The following is a 15913-nucleotide window of genomic DNA, read 5'->3' on the forward strand; positions in this document are numbered from 1 at the left end:
AAAGATTGTACCTAATGCGGGTTAGGTGCATTAGTCATGCTAAATTCTCCCTCAGTGTACCCGAACAGGCGACTAGGGGATTTTCACAGTAACTTCATTGCAGTGTTAATATAAGCCTACTTGTGACACTAATGAAATAAAACTTACACTTCAATTTGTCCTTATGTATGGTGCTGCACTTACACAGTGGGTCAAATGGCAGGTTTGCATTCTCCTGCAAGTGTAATGTTGCAGCTTTGAAACTGCCAATTTTGTCGAAACACTCTGGATATTTCAATGTTAGGTCATGAACCAAAAAAAAGTGATAGCATCAGCATCTGATCTGCCTTGTAATATCTGACTGTTTGTTATGAGTTTGAGGTCATGCATGCCGGTAGATTTACAATCGCTGGATCTTTTGTTTCCGTGATGTAGAACATCTGTGACACCCGGGAGGATTGATTTTACTTGCACTCCAGAACAATGCATCCTGAACATGGAATTAGTGAACCGTTGTCGCCCTCAAGTTTCACAGCAGTAGATTTCCTGTAACTTACATGGCTATGGGCCAGGCGCAGGATGGTGGGATTAGAAGAACACTTGGGTATCCTCGGGCTGGCATGGACAAGATGGACCGAATGGCTTCCTCCTGTGCTGTAACTTTCCTATGGTTCTATGGTTTAGCACTGAATGGAAATTTCAATTCCAGTTTCTATATATATTCAAGAGATTCGTCTATGTTCTCGCAGACCTACCACAGACGTATCAGAGCTCCAGTTGTCACACTCTTCACTGGTAGGTAAAAGGCTCTCCAGAATTATCTCAGTACATAAGCACAAATATGACTAATAAAAAAATTAAATCATGCTCGCTTCATATCTGTATTTCTTGCAGGAGCCTCTCAAGGGGAAAAGTTCCTTGTTTTTTTTTCCCCTTCCTTTATCCTGGTCATTGAAGAGTAACTTCTAAAAAAAAATGAACTCAAATTACTGATTCCAAAGTACACAGATCAAAATTCCGACTTCTGTAAGTCCCAGAGAAGCCCGGTTCCCAGTCCTGTAGACAGCTCCCAGCCCTGTGCGGCCGTCTGTCGCTGGCCTCAGACACAAGCTATTTTCAGGAGTGGGGTCTAATAATGGAAGCAAACCGCAAAGGATCCTGGGCTGTAAAATCGTGGGAAAGGACCACAAATAGAACCAGAACCTATACACATTACTTAAAGGTGGAAAAAATGTGGTTTGATCATTGTTGAGATGTTTGGAGTTCTTGTGAAACGCGCTGCAGTTTTCCATACTGAGTCAGAGCTACCATATTTAAGCATTTATTTTCCAAACCGACTGGGCCGCAGGCTATGGCAGTTAGGTACAGAGTTCAGCAGTGAGGATAAAGTGTGTAACATTCATAAGGATACAAAATAGGAGCAGGAAGTAGGCCATTCAGCCCTTTAAGCCTACTCCACCATTCAATAAGATCATAGCTGTTTGTCTACCTCAGTTTTGCCTATCCTGCACTATCCTTTTATTCCCTCCGTGCTCAGAAATCTAGCCATCTCAGCCTAGAATATAAAAACTGAGTCAACTGCCTTCTCCGAGGTACACAATTCCAAAGAGTGAAGAATGCGGGGGGCACGGTAGCACAGTGATTAGCACGGCTGCTTCACAGCTCCAGGGACCTGGGTTTGATTCCCGGCTCGGGTCACTGTCTGTGTGGAGTTTGCACATTCTCCTCATGTCTGCGTGGGTTTCCTCCGGGTGCTCCGGTTTCCTCCCACAGTCCAAAGATGTGCGGGTTAGGGTGATTGGCCATGCTAAGAAATTGCCCCTTAGTGTCCAGGGATGCGCAGGTTAGAGGGATTAGCGGGTAAATGTGTAGGGATATGGGGATAGGGCCTGGATGGGATTATGATCAGTGCAGACCCGATGGGCTGAAGGGCCTCTTTCTGCACTGTACGGTTCTATGATTCTATGAAATTTCTCCTCATCGCAGTTCAAAATAACTCACCAAAAGCCAAAAATATGACTCCTGGCTAGCCTCTCAAGCCAGGGGAGCCAACCTCTCCGCATCAACTCTGTTAATCCCGCAAAGAATGATATATGTTCCTATTAGATAATCTTTCATTCTTCTAAACTCCATGGAACACAGGCCCATTCTGTTCATTCCCCCTCCCGTGCCAGGAATCGATTAAGTGAACATTTATTTCATTGCCTCTTAGACAGGTATATCCTTTCTCAGTTAAAAAGATCAAAACTGAACTTATTACTCCAGGTGTGATTCCAACAAAACCCTATTGGTTTATGCCACCTTTTGGTCGCGACTCAAAACTTGCCTGTAACCACTGAAGTGAAATAAAGTAAATTTTAAAGTTGATTTATTACTCACAAGTAAGGCTTACATTAACACTGCAGTGAAGTGACTGTGGCAGCGGCATAGTGGCACTGTGGTTAGCACTGCTGCCTCACAACATCAGGGACTGAGCTTCAATTCCGGCCTTTGTGGCTGGCTTTGCGGAGTTTACACGCTCTCCCCATGTCTGCGTGGGTTTCCTCGGGAGCTCCAGTTTCCTCCCACATTCCAAAGATGTGCAGGTTAGGTGGATTGTTCGTGCTAAATTGCCCCTTAGTACCCAAAGATGGGTAGGTTCAGTGGATTAGCCATGGGAAATGTGTGGGGTTAGAGGGATAGGGTGGAAGGGAGGGCGTGCGTTGGGATGCTCTTTGGGAGGGTCGATGCAGACTTGATGGGCCAGATGGTCTCTTTCTGCACTGTAGGCATTCTATGGAAATTTGGTATTTCCACTTCATTTACCTGCCCACCATAATACTGACCACTTCTGCAAACCCCATCGAGCCTTACAGTATTTCATCCTTATAGTGTTTCGTGCAGGCAGCCTTCTCTTCTTAAAGGCAATTTGCCCTTTTAAAGCAAAGTTGCACTGAATTTACAGAAGAATTCTAAATATTATTACACTAATTGTAAACAAGAGAAATGAAACACAGAAGAGAGGGTTCATTGGCCAATGTATAAGGCGCTGGAGGTCTGAATGCTGGAAGTGGACATGCGGAGAGATAGGAAGGAACCATCCTCAGAGGGGATTGAGAAAGACCGACTGAGGAAGCTAATTCCCAGCTTCTGTCCCCAAGGACTTGGCTGCAGCACTTCAAGAAGCCTCATGATCTTACGTGGGTGATGAAGGTCAGTGAGTGCATCTTCACATCATGTCTCCAACAGCATCTCATGCTCTCAATACACCTCACCGCCCCCCCCCCCCCCCCCACCCTCAGCAATTTCTGGCTCTCAAAGCTTACGTCTAATGTCCAAATAATCCACATCATCTGCACACACTCACCAACAATGCCAGCCTCTTGCTGCCTCCAGCTACTCCATTATTGCCAGCACCTCACCCAAACACAGTACAATCACCAGTATTCTCCCCTCTCTCCTGATAGGCAAACTGCCACACATTAGGAGGGAGCAGAGCAGGGCTGATGGAGTGGGAGACAAGGATCCCTGCTCCTCCTGAGGGAAAGTTTGCTCTCTGTATCATGGGGCCAGCTGTGACAGGGCCCATCACATCTGGCATTCCTGAAAACGTTGAGTGTGTGAGTGGAGGTAGAAGTTGAGAGGCAGGTTTTTGATTTGGTTTATTATTGTCTCATGTATTAGTGTACAGTGAAAAGTATTGTTTCTTGTGCACTATACAGACAAAGCATAATGTTCATACAGAAGGAGAGAGTAATATTACAGTCATAGCTAGAGTGAAGAGAAAGATGATCTTCATGAAGTTGATTTTCATGTGAGATATGTCCATTCAAAAGTCTGATGGCAGTAGGGAAGAAGCTGTTCTTGAATCGATTGGTATGTGTCCTCAGACTTTTGTATCTTTTTCCTGAATGAAGGTGGAAGAGACAATGTTCAGGGTGTGTGGGATCCTTAATTATGCTGGCTCTTTGCCGAGGCAACGGGAAGTGTAGACAGAGTCAATGGATGGGAAGTTGGTTTGCATGATGGATTGGGCTACATTCATGACCTTTTGTAGTTTCTTGCAGTCTTGGGCAGAGCAGGAGCCATACCGAGCTGTGATACAACCGGAAAGAATGCTTCCTATCACGCATCTCGTGGAGAGTGTGTGAGAGGTGAAAAATGTAAGGCGGCTGAGGGAGTGTGGAGGAGGTCAGAGTGTGAGAGGGGATGAGGGAGTGTGTGAGTGGAGGTGGAGGATGAGAGGCAGATAGACAGTGTGAGAGAGGGATTGAGAGTTTGGGGTGTGAGAAAGTGCGGGTGGGGTGAGAATATGGGGGCAGAATGTGTCCATGAGTCTGGTTCACTCCCAGTATCAGAGTTCTCACTCACCCACAAACACCATCATATACTCTCTTCAACTCTCACAGTTGAGTGAGGGTGACTGGGTGAGCACTCTGGGCCTGGAGGTGGAATTTTACTGTTCTGCTCACCACGGGAATTGTAGTGGGTGAGGGAAAGCCATGCAAAAGTTCATTGATCTTGGGTGGGAATTTCCAGCCTTGGTGGTGGGGGAGTGCAGCCAGAAAATCCCATCCTGGGAGTCCACTGGAAACACACGCTCACACCTCTTACACTCTAATGTTCATTTTTATTTATTATTTGTTGTTTTTCTCAGCAAGTTGTCTCTTTTCATAACTCAGTTTCGTTTGGAAATTCATGTGTAATCTTGTGCCAAACTTTATCCTCTGAAATTTGCACTTTGAAATGTGGCCCCTCACCCCTTCCACGTGAGAAGGTTGGACAAACTTGACCTAAAGGAATGATTCAGGTGAAGGGACCATTTGTGCTGCAGCCAAATTTGCTGATGATACAAAGATAGATTGGAAAGCAATTGTTGAGGGAGATAGAAGGAGACAACACAGGGAGATGGTTGGATCAAGTGAGTGGGCAAACATTTGGCAGGTGGAGTATAATGTGGGAAATGTGAGGTGATCCACTTTGGCAAGCAGAAAATTATTTTAAATCGAGAACGGCTGCAAAATGCTGCAGTACAGAGGGGTCCGGGGACACTTGTACATAGCATCATAGAATAATACAGTGCAGAAGAGGCCCTTCAGCCCATCAAGTCTGCACCAACATGTTAGAAACACCTGAATTCCTACCTAATCCGATCTGCCAACACTTGGCCTATAGCCCTGAATGTTATGATGTGTCAAGTGCTTATCTAGGTAGTTTTTAAAGATTGTGGGGCAACCCACCTCTACCATCCTCCCAGGCAGCGCATTCCAGACCATCACCACAGTCTGGGTAAAAAAGGTTTTCTTTACATCCCCCCAAACCGCCTTCCCCTCACCTTGAATTTATGTCCCCTTGCGACTGTCCTTTCAACTAAAGGGAACAGCTGCTCCTTACCCACTCTGTCCATGTCTCTTATAATCTCATACATCTCAATCAGGTCACCCCCCACCCCCCCCGCCCCGCCCAACACCCCTCCCAACCCCCCTCAGTCTTCTCCGCTCCAATGGAAACAACCTGAGTCTATCCAACTTCTCTTCAGAAATTAAATTTTCCATCCCAGGCAACAACCTAGTGAATCTCCCCTAATTACATCCTTCCTGTAGTGTGGCGACTCAGAACTGCACACAGTATCCTAGACTCACCAAAGTTCGATACAACTCTAACATCACTTCCCTGCTTTTGTAATCTATGCCTCCATTGATAAAGGTAAGTGTCCCACACGGCTTTTTCACCACCAACTTAAATGCCTTTCTGCCTTCAGAGATTTGTGGATAAATCAAGGTCCCTTTGTTCCCCAGATCTTCCTAGTGTCCGACCATTCATTGAATACTTCCATGTCAAATTATTCAAAATGGATCACCTCACACAACCTCTTAAAAGGAGTACCTGCTACGGTAAAAGATTCACAAGTTAGCATTTCCTTTTTGGTTCAGATCTCTCAGGACATCTGTGATAACTTGGCAAGGAGGAGTGGCAGGGGAAATCTGCTCCTTGCCTACCATGATGGGTAAACCAAAGGATTACTGCCATCTTTCCCACTCACAGTGCACTCCCTAATTCCTCAGAGATCAACTGTCTGGGTTTCTCAAGTCAAGTTGGCAGAGCAGGTTGATGCATTCATAATGTGAAAATGTTCAACACCTTACAGAGCTTTTCCAAGGTAAGAACATACCAAAGTTCTTTTTGTTGCCCCATCTTGCAGAATAGCACAGCAACAACGGATTCATCTCCATCACCAGCACACACACTTGGGAGGTTGGCTTAACTTTAGGTGACCCTTTGACTTAATTGTAAAGCATCTGCACTAAGTGACTGACATTCATACCTGACACACCTTTCGCATTCCGAGCAGACCTTCCAGTGATGGGTAGGGCTGAAAAAAAAAGCCTCACATCAACAGCTATTTGGACGTTGTACTTTCCTTTGGGGATACAGCAGCCAGTTCCATAGCAATGACAGGCTTCAGGAACCAACATTCAACAATCTTGCTGTGATCGCAGAGAAAGGACTGCCTAAAGGGGACACAAATAAAAGGAAGAACTTTAATTGGCATGATATCTCAGAGCGTTTCCAGCAGCCTAAACTACTTCTGAAGTGCAGTTTCTATTGGAAAGTGGGCAAACGTGGGAACCAATTTGTGCACAGCAAGATTCTGCAAATAGCTATAATAAAGAGGATCAGAAATTCTATTTGAATGATGTTAGCTTAGGGATAAATGTAAACTGAGCAACTCAGCAAAACCAACTTGCATTTATGTAGCACCTTTATTAGGAGCCATCTCATAGTGTGGGCAAATGAAATTTGACAAGACACTTAATGAGGTATTAGGACAGGTGAACAAAACTTGGTCACGTAGATAGGTTTTATGGAGTGTTAAAGAAGGAGAGACATATAGAAACACTCAGACTTCCCTGCTCCAGACTGTTTTTTTCATTTGTGCGTGGGATGTGGGAGTGGCTGGCGGGGATAACATTTATTGTCCATTCTTGAGGCCATTTAAGAGTCAACCACGTTGCTGTGGGCCTGGAGTTACATGTAGACCAGAACAGGCAAAGACAACAGATTTCCTTCCCTAAAGGACGTCAGTGAACCGAATGGGTTTTCATGACAATTGGCAATTGTTTCATGGTCATCTTTTAATTTCAGATTTGTGTTGAATGCAAATTTCATCATCTGGTGGGATTTGAGCCTAGGTCCCCAGAGTTTTACCCTAGGTCTCTGGATTACTAGTCCAGCGAGCCACTAATTGACTGCTTCCCCCTGTGGTGAGGATATTCTAGAGTTCAGGCTGTCAAAGGTCAAACAAAGCAAATTTGGAGAATTGTAGGGCTAGAGGAGGTTAAAAAGGCAGGAATTCCTTTGTTGTTCTTCAGATAGTTACATCCACTTGAAAGGGCAGACAGAACCCTTCATAGAATCAAAGAAACCCTACAGTACAGAAAGAGGCCATTCAGCCCATTGAGTCTGCACCAACCACAATCCCAGCTAGGTGCTACCCCCATATCCCTACATATTTATCCGCTAATCCCTTTAACTGACATCTCAGGACACTAAGGGGCAACCCTTGTTTAATTATTTATGCAAAGGATGACAATTCACAGAATATCCTTAGTACTGCCCTAATGTGTCAGCTTATGTGCTCAAGTTCTGGTAAGAATGGCGTTGAGGAGTGGTTTTTCTTTCAAACCTTTAATTCAATAATTGCCTGGCTTATTCTGGTGGTAAAAATCAAATTTCAGAGGCCAGCTTTCTTTGGGTCAAAAGTCTTGCAGTTGGTTTTCACATGGGTTATGTTTCTGCAGCATTGATATGTGTTGTAATATTGTGCGCACACTAATGCAGCCAATGACATGTACCTTTAAGAAGCTGTATAGCGACATTACTATAACATCACCATGTATAAGGCTGGAAGATTAAAGGTACAGCCTCCACATTAAATGCTCACTGTTGCCTGTGATCCCTATTGCAAATGTTCAGTCCTGCCTGTGGCTCTGTATCAGTAAGATAAGTGGTGATTTGTGGTGAATGTCCCTTTAAAGTCAACACAGCACAGTAAGGGTCACCTGGTTTGAGGGACAACTGGGATGCAGAGTGGGTAATCACCCCAGGGGGTGGAGACCTCTCTTGGGTAGAAGACAATCTGAAGATGTGCAGAGGCAGCTAGTCTTTGTACTGTTTTTCCTTGTTAATAAATACTTCTTGTGTTCCTGACTGAGTCTGTGAGTGTGCATCATTCCAGTCAGGCAAGGCTGGAACCAAGGTGGACAGATGGCAGTTAGCTACAGGTACCAGGATCTCACTGACAGGTGGAACAGTTTTGGGGGGATGGTGGGGGGGAGAGAACTATTCCTGTTCCTTTATAAGATCAAATAGGTTTAAGAGAATCAAAAGCCCTGTGCAAAGGTGCTGCTAAATGATCAACTGGAATTGTCACAGACTTTGCAGAGGCCTAATTTAAGATACCTTCAGCCACAGAAATATCATCCTATTATGTGTTGGTCTGTAATCATTACAGAGTCTCACAGCACACAAAGAGGTCCTTCGGGCCATCACATCTGTGGCAGCTATCAAACACCTATCTATTCTAATCCCATTCCCCAGCACGTGGTCCATAGCCCTGTGTGCTATGGTGTTTCAAGCGCTCATCTAAATGCCTCTATCACCCTTCGAGGCAGTGAGTTCCAGATTCCTACACCCTTTGGTTGAAAACGTTTTTCCTTAAAACCCCTCAACACGGTAGCACAGTGGTTAACACGGCTGCTTCACAGCTTCCAGGGTCCTGGGTTCAATTCCCGGCTCAGGTCACTGCCTGTGTGGAGTTTGCACATTCTCCTCATGTCTGCATGGGTTTCCTCCAGGTGCTCCGGTTTCCTCCCACAGTCCAAAGACGTGCGGGTTAGGTTGATTGGCCATGCTAAGAAATTGCTCCTTAGTGTCCAGAGATGCGTAGATTAGAGGGATTAGTGGGTGTAATCCTGGGTGGGATTGTGTTCAGTGCAGACACGATGGGCTGAAGGGCCTCTTTCTGCACTGTAGCATTCTATGATTCTATAACATCTCCCTGACTTTATACCATTGACCCTGTTACTAAGGAGAAAAGTTTCTTTCTATCCACCCTATCTAAGTCCCTCATAAATTTGAACACCTCATTCAGGTCTGCCTTCAGCCTTCTCCGTGTAAGGAAAACAACCCCAGCCTAACCAGCCTCTCTTCAAAGGTGTTTTATGAATTTTCTCTGCCATCCTATTACATGGTTCCAAGATCACACTGAATCATAGTTCCTCTTCTATTCTGCTTGGCTTACAGAGAGGTGGCACAGTGGTTAGCACTATTACCTCACAATAAAAAGTCTGACAACACCAGGTTTTAGTCCAACCGATTTATTTGATAGTAAACTCACTAGCTTTCGAGGGGATTCCCTCTTCTTCACCAAAACCTGGTGTTGTCAGACTTTTTACTGTGTTTACCCCAGTCCAACGCCAGCATATCCGCATCATGACCTCACAATGCCAGGGACCAAGGTTCAACTCCAGCCTCTGTGAAGTTTGCACATTCTCCCTGTGTCTGTGTGGGTTTCCTCCGAGATTCCTCCCACAGTCCAAAGATGCGTGGGTTAGGTTGATTGGCCATGCTAAAATTGTCCCTTAGTATCCTGGGATGCTTATGTTAGAGGGATTAGTGGGTAAAATATGTAGGGATATGGGGGTAGAGCCTGGGTGGGATTGTGGTCGGTGCAGTCTCGATGGGCCGAAGGGCTTCCTTCTGCACTGTAGGGTTCTATGCTATGTGCGGGTTTGGTTGATTGGCCATGCTAATTTGTCCCTTAGTGTCAAGGAGATTAGGGTTATGGGAATAGGGTCTGGGTGGGATTGTGGTCAGTACAGAATTGATGGGCCAAATGGCATCCTTCTGTAGTGCAGGGATTCTATGAGTAATATGTCTTACAAAGTGTAGGTCCTAAAAGTGAACGGACAGATTTCTGCTGCAACACAGAGGATCTCTTTCAATGCTCAATCTATCATAATGCTTTTTGTCCTCCTTTCTGGAACAAGCCATATTGCTTCCATACAAACACTTCATTTGTTTGCCAAAGAATGCTGGGCTCTAGTTAAAAATATTTCAGCTACAAAAATGTTAGTAAACTATTTTTCAACAACCACTCATTCAGCAACTCAGTCAAAACAAACTGAGCGAAAACATCTATCTTACACAACCCGACGTGGCTGTAAAACTTGCCTCAAGGCTATTTCCAGTTTTGTGAGATGTTCAGGCAATCTTTGAAGAATGTCTAATATGTCGCATAAATGTAGCTGTTTGGTAACCTTCAGCTCCGACATTAGATCATTTGTTAGTGTTTTGATATTTTCTCTGAATACTGTATCAAAGTCTAACAGATCCGTTAAAAAAAAGTCCATGCTTCCTGTGTGTGGATTACACTCAATGCACTCACATATCCCCAAGCAGCCAGTACGAATAAGTATTACCCTGGGAACATGTTCTTAATTATGTAGCAGTGTACTGGGAAAAATTCTATCAGAAGGGGGTGAATGAGAGGGGGTTCTGTCCACTTAAGATCTAAACAATGGGAGCAAATGGAAGGTGCTTACTCCAACGGAATTCGATACAAAGGAATACCTACTGATCATAAAGTGAACAGGGGGAGTTTTGTCCACTACGCATTTTGATTTGATTTATTATTGTCACATGTATTGGGATACAGTGAAAAGTATTGTTTCTTGCATGCTACACAAACATACTGTTCATAGAGTACATAGGGGAGAAGGAAAGGAGAAGGTGAAGAATCTACCGCCTTGGAAAAAATCGGAGTGGGCTAGGAGTGGACAATGGAAATGTCCGTTGACCTCGGGCAGGACTTTCTTAGATTTGAAGAGGTTTTGGTACCTGGAAGGGATTAGCAATCCAGAGACCCAGGGTAATGCTATGGGGACATGGGTTCAAATCCCAACATGGCAGATGGTAAAATTTGAATTCGATATAAAATTTGGAATTAAATGTCTAAGGATGACCATGAAACGATTGTTGTTAAAGACCCTACCTGGTTCACTAATGCTCTTTAGGGAAGGAAATCTGCCATCTTTACCTGGTCTGGCCTAATTGTGACTCTGAAATGCCCTCAGAAATAGCCTAGCAAGCTATTCCGTTCTAAAGAACTGAATGCCGGCCCAGCCAGCAACACTCACATCCCATCAATTTTTTTTAATCACTAGAAGTGTATGCAACGCGTTTGACTGGAAGGTGCTTAGTCCATTGAACTCAAATACAATGGAAATAGAGGGAAGCAGTTTGATCTTAAAATTGCATATTTTTCCTCTGTATAGTGTGCAAGAAACAATACTTTTCACTGTATCCCAATACACGTGATAATAATCAAATCAAAATGCTTAGTGGACAAAACTCCCCTAGTTCTCTTTATGATCAGTAGGTTTTCCTTTGTATTGAATTCCATTGGAGCAAGCATCTTCCATTTGCTCCCATTGTTTGGACCTTAAATAGACAAAACCTCTTGGTCATCCCCTTCTGCTAAAATTTTCCCCATTACGCTGCTACATAGTTAAGAACATGTTCCCAAGGCAATACTTATTCATATTGGTTATTTGGGGATGTGTGAGAGCCCGTGTTTGTAGGAACATAGGAATTAGGAGCAGAAGTAGGCAATTTCAGTCCTTTGAGCCTGCTCTGCCATTCAATCAGACCATGGCTGATCCCTCCCTGGCCTCAGATCCACCTCCTACCTTCCCCATATTCCTTTATCCCGTTTTTTAATTAGAAATGTATCTATCTCGTTCTTGAAACCATTTAATGATTCAGACTCCACTGCCCTCTGGAGCAGTGAGTTCCACAAATAACAAAAGCTATTGGCCAGATCAAATAGTCCCCTTTGTGCTTGTGCCATCTTGTGGTCAACATCTAACAGATTCGGTACGATCTAACTCTCATTCTCAAAGAGCTTTACTGCGTTTATTACCGGAATCATTTTAGAATTGTTAATGAAATGGCGTTTACATATTAAAGAAACAATGTGATTATAATCAATGACACCAGAGGGTGGAACGTTCCACTCCCACAGGGCCAGGAATCATAGCGGCCGGAGGCACTAAATTTGCAGTGGTGAAAGGAGTCAATTTCCCGCTGGCAGGAAGTTAGTATGGAGTTTCTCCTGACTTTGATATTGGGCTGAAGGTCGGTCTAGTTTTGTGCTGATCTATGTCGGGAACCACATTTGCATTCATTTGCTTCTCATGAATACTCATAAAAAAGGTCAATTCATCAGCATTGTGTTCAAATTAAGCGAAATTTAACTGAGATCTTCCTGCTTGAAGCATGAATATGTATCTTCTGTATTCTCTCTTGAGCACTGCTGTGCGGAGTTATTTAAGGGCTAACATACAGCTTGTGAAAGAGCTCATCCTCTCCTGGGTTCAGTTTGCTGCGTGATTGGCTGATGGTTGGTTAGTGTATCCCAAAGCAGTCTCGCATTGGTTTTGCCACTTAACAACTTAGTCCTCTCCTGGCCTCCACTGATTTCAATCAGTTGGGATCAACAGTTCCATTCATTCCAAATTGCAAACTCATTGCAATTAATAAGTATTGATGTGATTAGCAAGTATCGCACCCATTTGATTTCCACATCTCAAACACTGCTCTGAACCCGTCCATTAATCATTCCCTTACAAGTTTCAAAGAGCCGGATGGCCTATTTCAGTTCTTATTTCTAATGTCCTTGTATGCCATCACCAGTGGTAGAACCTCACACGTTTTCTGTTGCGACTCCAGAATTCTTCATTTGTTAACGGCCCTGCGGCTTAACATCTGTGTCCAACTGAAAAGTCCTTGGAATATCCTGAGTCCTCTGATGGGGATTATCCACATTTTTCCAACTCCAATTCCTGATCACATATGACGTGTGCCTATGGTAATGGAAATGCTGGCCACCCTCGTGTCATTCCTAATGCTACTCCAGGTCTGGTCTAACTAAGGCTCCACACAGCTTCAGTAAAACTCCCCTACTTCTAAATTCAATTTTCCTCATAATAAACACCAACATTCCAGTTGCCTTTCTAATCACTTGCTGCACCTGCATACTAACGCTTAGGATTCATGTATCAGGCCACCCGGATCCCTCTGTACTATTGGAGTTCTGCAGTCTATATTCTCCATCTGCCAATTTTTTTCCCACTTACTTAATCTATCTAAATCTCCTTGTAGACTCCTTGCGCCCGATTTTATCATCACGTTGCACCCATTTTCAGGCACGAAAACTTGGTAAAGTTGGGCATGAGGTTGAGTAGTGTGATCCACGCCTGCCTCTGCGCTGGTTCCCCCTTTACCAAGGCCCAAAAATGGCTGCAATCAGGGCCGCGCTGAGATGGGTGCCACGGTTATTTAAATGCATTTGTATGAATTTTAATGGACTCAATGGGCTGAACGCCCAACTTTACCAGCATTTTCCCCTTTACCACAGCATTCGCCCATCCGGAATCGGCATGAAACAGACATGCTCCATATCAGTCCGATTTGGGTGCTCCAGTTAGTGAGGAAGTAAGTGCAGAGCGTCCGATGGCTCCCTGCTTGAGGTCGGTGGGTGTGAAAGGGGATCTGTTGCCACTCTGCCTGAGACCAGTGGTGGTAAGGGGAGTCTGCTGCCACTCTGCCTAAGATCGGTAGAGGGGAAGTGGAGGTCTGCTGCCACTCTGCCTGAGATCAGTGGGGGGGAAAGGCGGGGGGGGGGGGGGGGGGGGGTGGGGTCTGCTGCCACTCTGCCTGAGATCAGTGGGATGGAAGGGGGGTCCGCTGCCACTCTGCCTGAGATCAGTGGGGTGGAAGCGGGGGTCCACTGCCACTCTGCCTGAGATCAGTGCGGGGGGAAGGGAGGGTCCGCTGCCACTCTGCCCGAGATCAGTGGGGTGGAAGGGGGGGTCCGCTGCCACTCTGCCTGAGATCAGTGGGGGGGAAAAAGGAGGGAGGGGCCTGCAATTGGTCTTGGGGGTGAGGGTATAAGGGGGTCAGTAATGTTGTTGGGGTGGGACAATGTCTGTGGGGGCCAGGAGGAGGCATTATTCAGCCCAGGAGTGATGTGGCAGGGGAGCAGCATTCTGTCATTCTTTTCCTGCTCATGTGCAGTTGGCAGCGCCGATTGGAGCCGCAGGGTTTCAGGTGCTTAAGCCTCGCCCACAGGCTTGTGTACCGCAATTCACAATTAATGACATTTTTTCAGGCAGAGTACACATGGGAGCACCTGAGAACGGGTCTAAAAGTTGGATCCGAAACACTCCCAGTTTCAAGTCTGCCCAGCACTTAGAATCAAAACGGTAAAATAGGGCTCCTTTGGAATTTACTTTCCTACCTACCATTGCATCATCAGCAAATTTAGCAAACATACATTCGGTCCCGTCATCCAAATCATTGATATAGATTTTAAATAGTGGAGTCCCTAGCATTGATCCCTATGGCAATCCACTAGTTGCCAACCTGAAAATGACTAATTTCTTCTAACTCCTTGTGTTTCCTGTTAACTAACCAATCCTGTATGCTTGCTAATACCATCAGCTCTTACTATGTAGTAAACTTTGGTGTGGCATCTTATTGAATGTCTTTGAGGAAATAAGGGTTCCTCAAAGAACTCTAATAGATTGTTGCTGAATAAAGATATGTTTTTCATCTTGCACTCATCAGAACAGAAGGGCAAGAAAACCAAATTTCAAGAGAAGGACAGTGTATGAGAAAAGGGCGTTTGTTATTTGGTAAGTGGACTCTGATATGGAATGTACCAGTCATTCCCCAAGCTTTTGTTTAAATCAAATCAGACAAATTGACTCTGGTCAAGGCATTGCCCTGGGGAATGCACCAGGGACCAATTGTCCGCTAATTTTTTGTTTAGTTGAGAAAGGCACATTGTCTGGACATGTTCCCTCTGTTTTCCATGGATGGGGCCCTGTGAAGGATATACGCAGCTTCTGACAAATGGAAGCGAGCCATTAATAATCTTAAAATGGTTGTTAGGGTAATTCTTAGCATAATCAGAATTGTTTGGTGAGTGCTGTCCAATTGTGGAATCACATCCAACTAAACAGTGTGTTTTGAGTTTTGCAGGCAGGGGCAGGTTGAGTACGGTCAGTACTCTCTCTGCCTGTTGTGAACAGCCAAAGGGAGCTGTTGTTTGACACAATCCATCAGGCATCGGTGGGACGTACATTGGGCCTACATGCCTGGCATTAGACCAGCACTGAAATTCAAACATTACTTATCTGTGTGAAAGAGAGAATGTCATTTTGGCTTGATGGTAGCCTCCTGTGTGTGGAGAATGACACTTGTGAAACAGCTAGCTTCACCTGTTGCTCCAATTTTGAAACACCAGCGCCAGGCCTCTGCCACCTCGCTCGTCATGGAATTGGAGTGGGTGAAATCTCCAGTGACTTTGGGTGGGAATTTCTGGTCTCACCTGAGCGAAACCGTAAAATCCCACCCCTTACCCTTCCAAGGTAATCTGCGGTAAACTGGGCACTTTGCAGGACTGAAGGACCTTAGGTACATTCATGAGTTTGCATGGTATACACCAAGCACTGATCTGATCAGGGCTGCTTAATATCACAGGGTAGCTTTGAAGAGCCCTATTTTGGCATCAAGCACACATGGTGAACAAATGGCTTAGGCCTTATTTGTTGTCGTTAAGGCTAATTTAATAGTGTGTGCCTCACATGGGCTGGAGGCTACATATATTCATATGCAGGGCTCTGGCCTATGCAAACAGCAAGAATATGGCCAGGCTGTGCACCTTTCTCAACTAAAGAAAGGCTTGGCAGACAATTTTTTCCCTGGTGCATTGTCCATGGCAATGGATCTGCCAATGAGAGTCTATTTGCCAACCAATCACCACCATTTTCTCAAACAATATTCACCGCATCCAACATCCACTCCCTTCACCCCCAACATTAAA

The 15913-nt window shown here is 44.9% G+C and overlaps 1 protein-coding gene across 1 annotated transcript in view; it reads right to left on the reverse strand.

Annotated features, from left to right (window-relative positions):
- Positions 1–15913, reverse strand: part of aifm3 (AIF family member 3) — a 212488-nt gene that overhangs the window by 193122 nt on the left and 3453 nt on the right. Inside the window, exon 2 of the mRNA XM_080208720.1 lies at positions 6284–6470. The gene's annotated coding sequence lies outside the window, so the exon portion shown is untranslated. The remainder of the gene's footprint in view (positions 1–6283; positions 6471–15913) is intronic.

Source organism: Carcharhinus amblyrhynchos, chromosome 20 (genome assembly GCF_965287045.1).
Source record: "Carcharhinus amblyrhynchos chromosome 20, sCarAmb.v2.hapA, whole genome shotgun sequence".
NCBI classification, from domain to species: domain Eukaryota; kingdom Metazoa; phylum Chordata; class Chondrichthyes; order Carcharhiniformes; family Carcharhinidae; genus Carcharhinus; species Carcharhinus amblyrhynchos.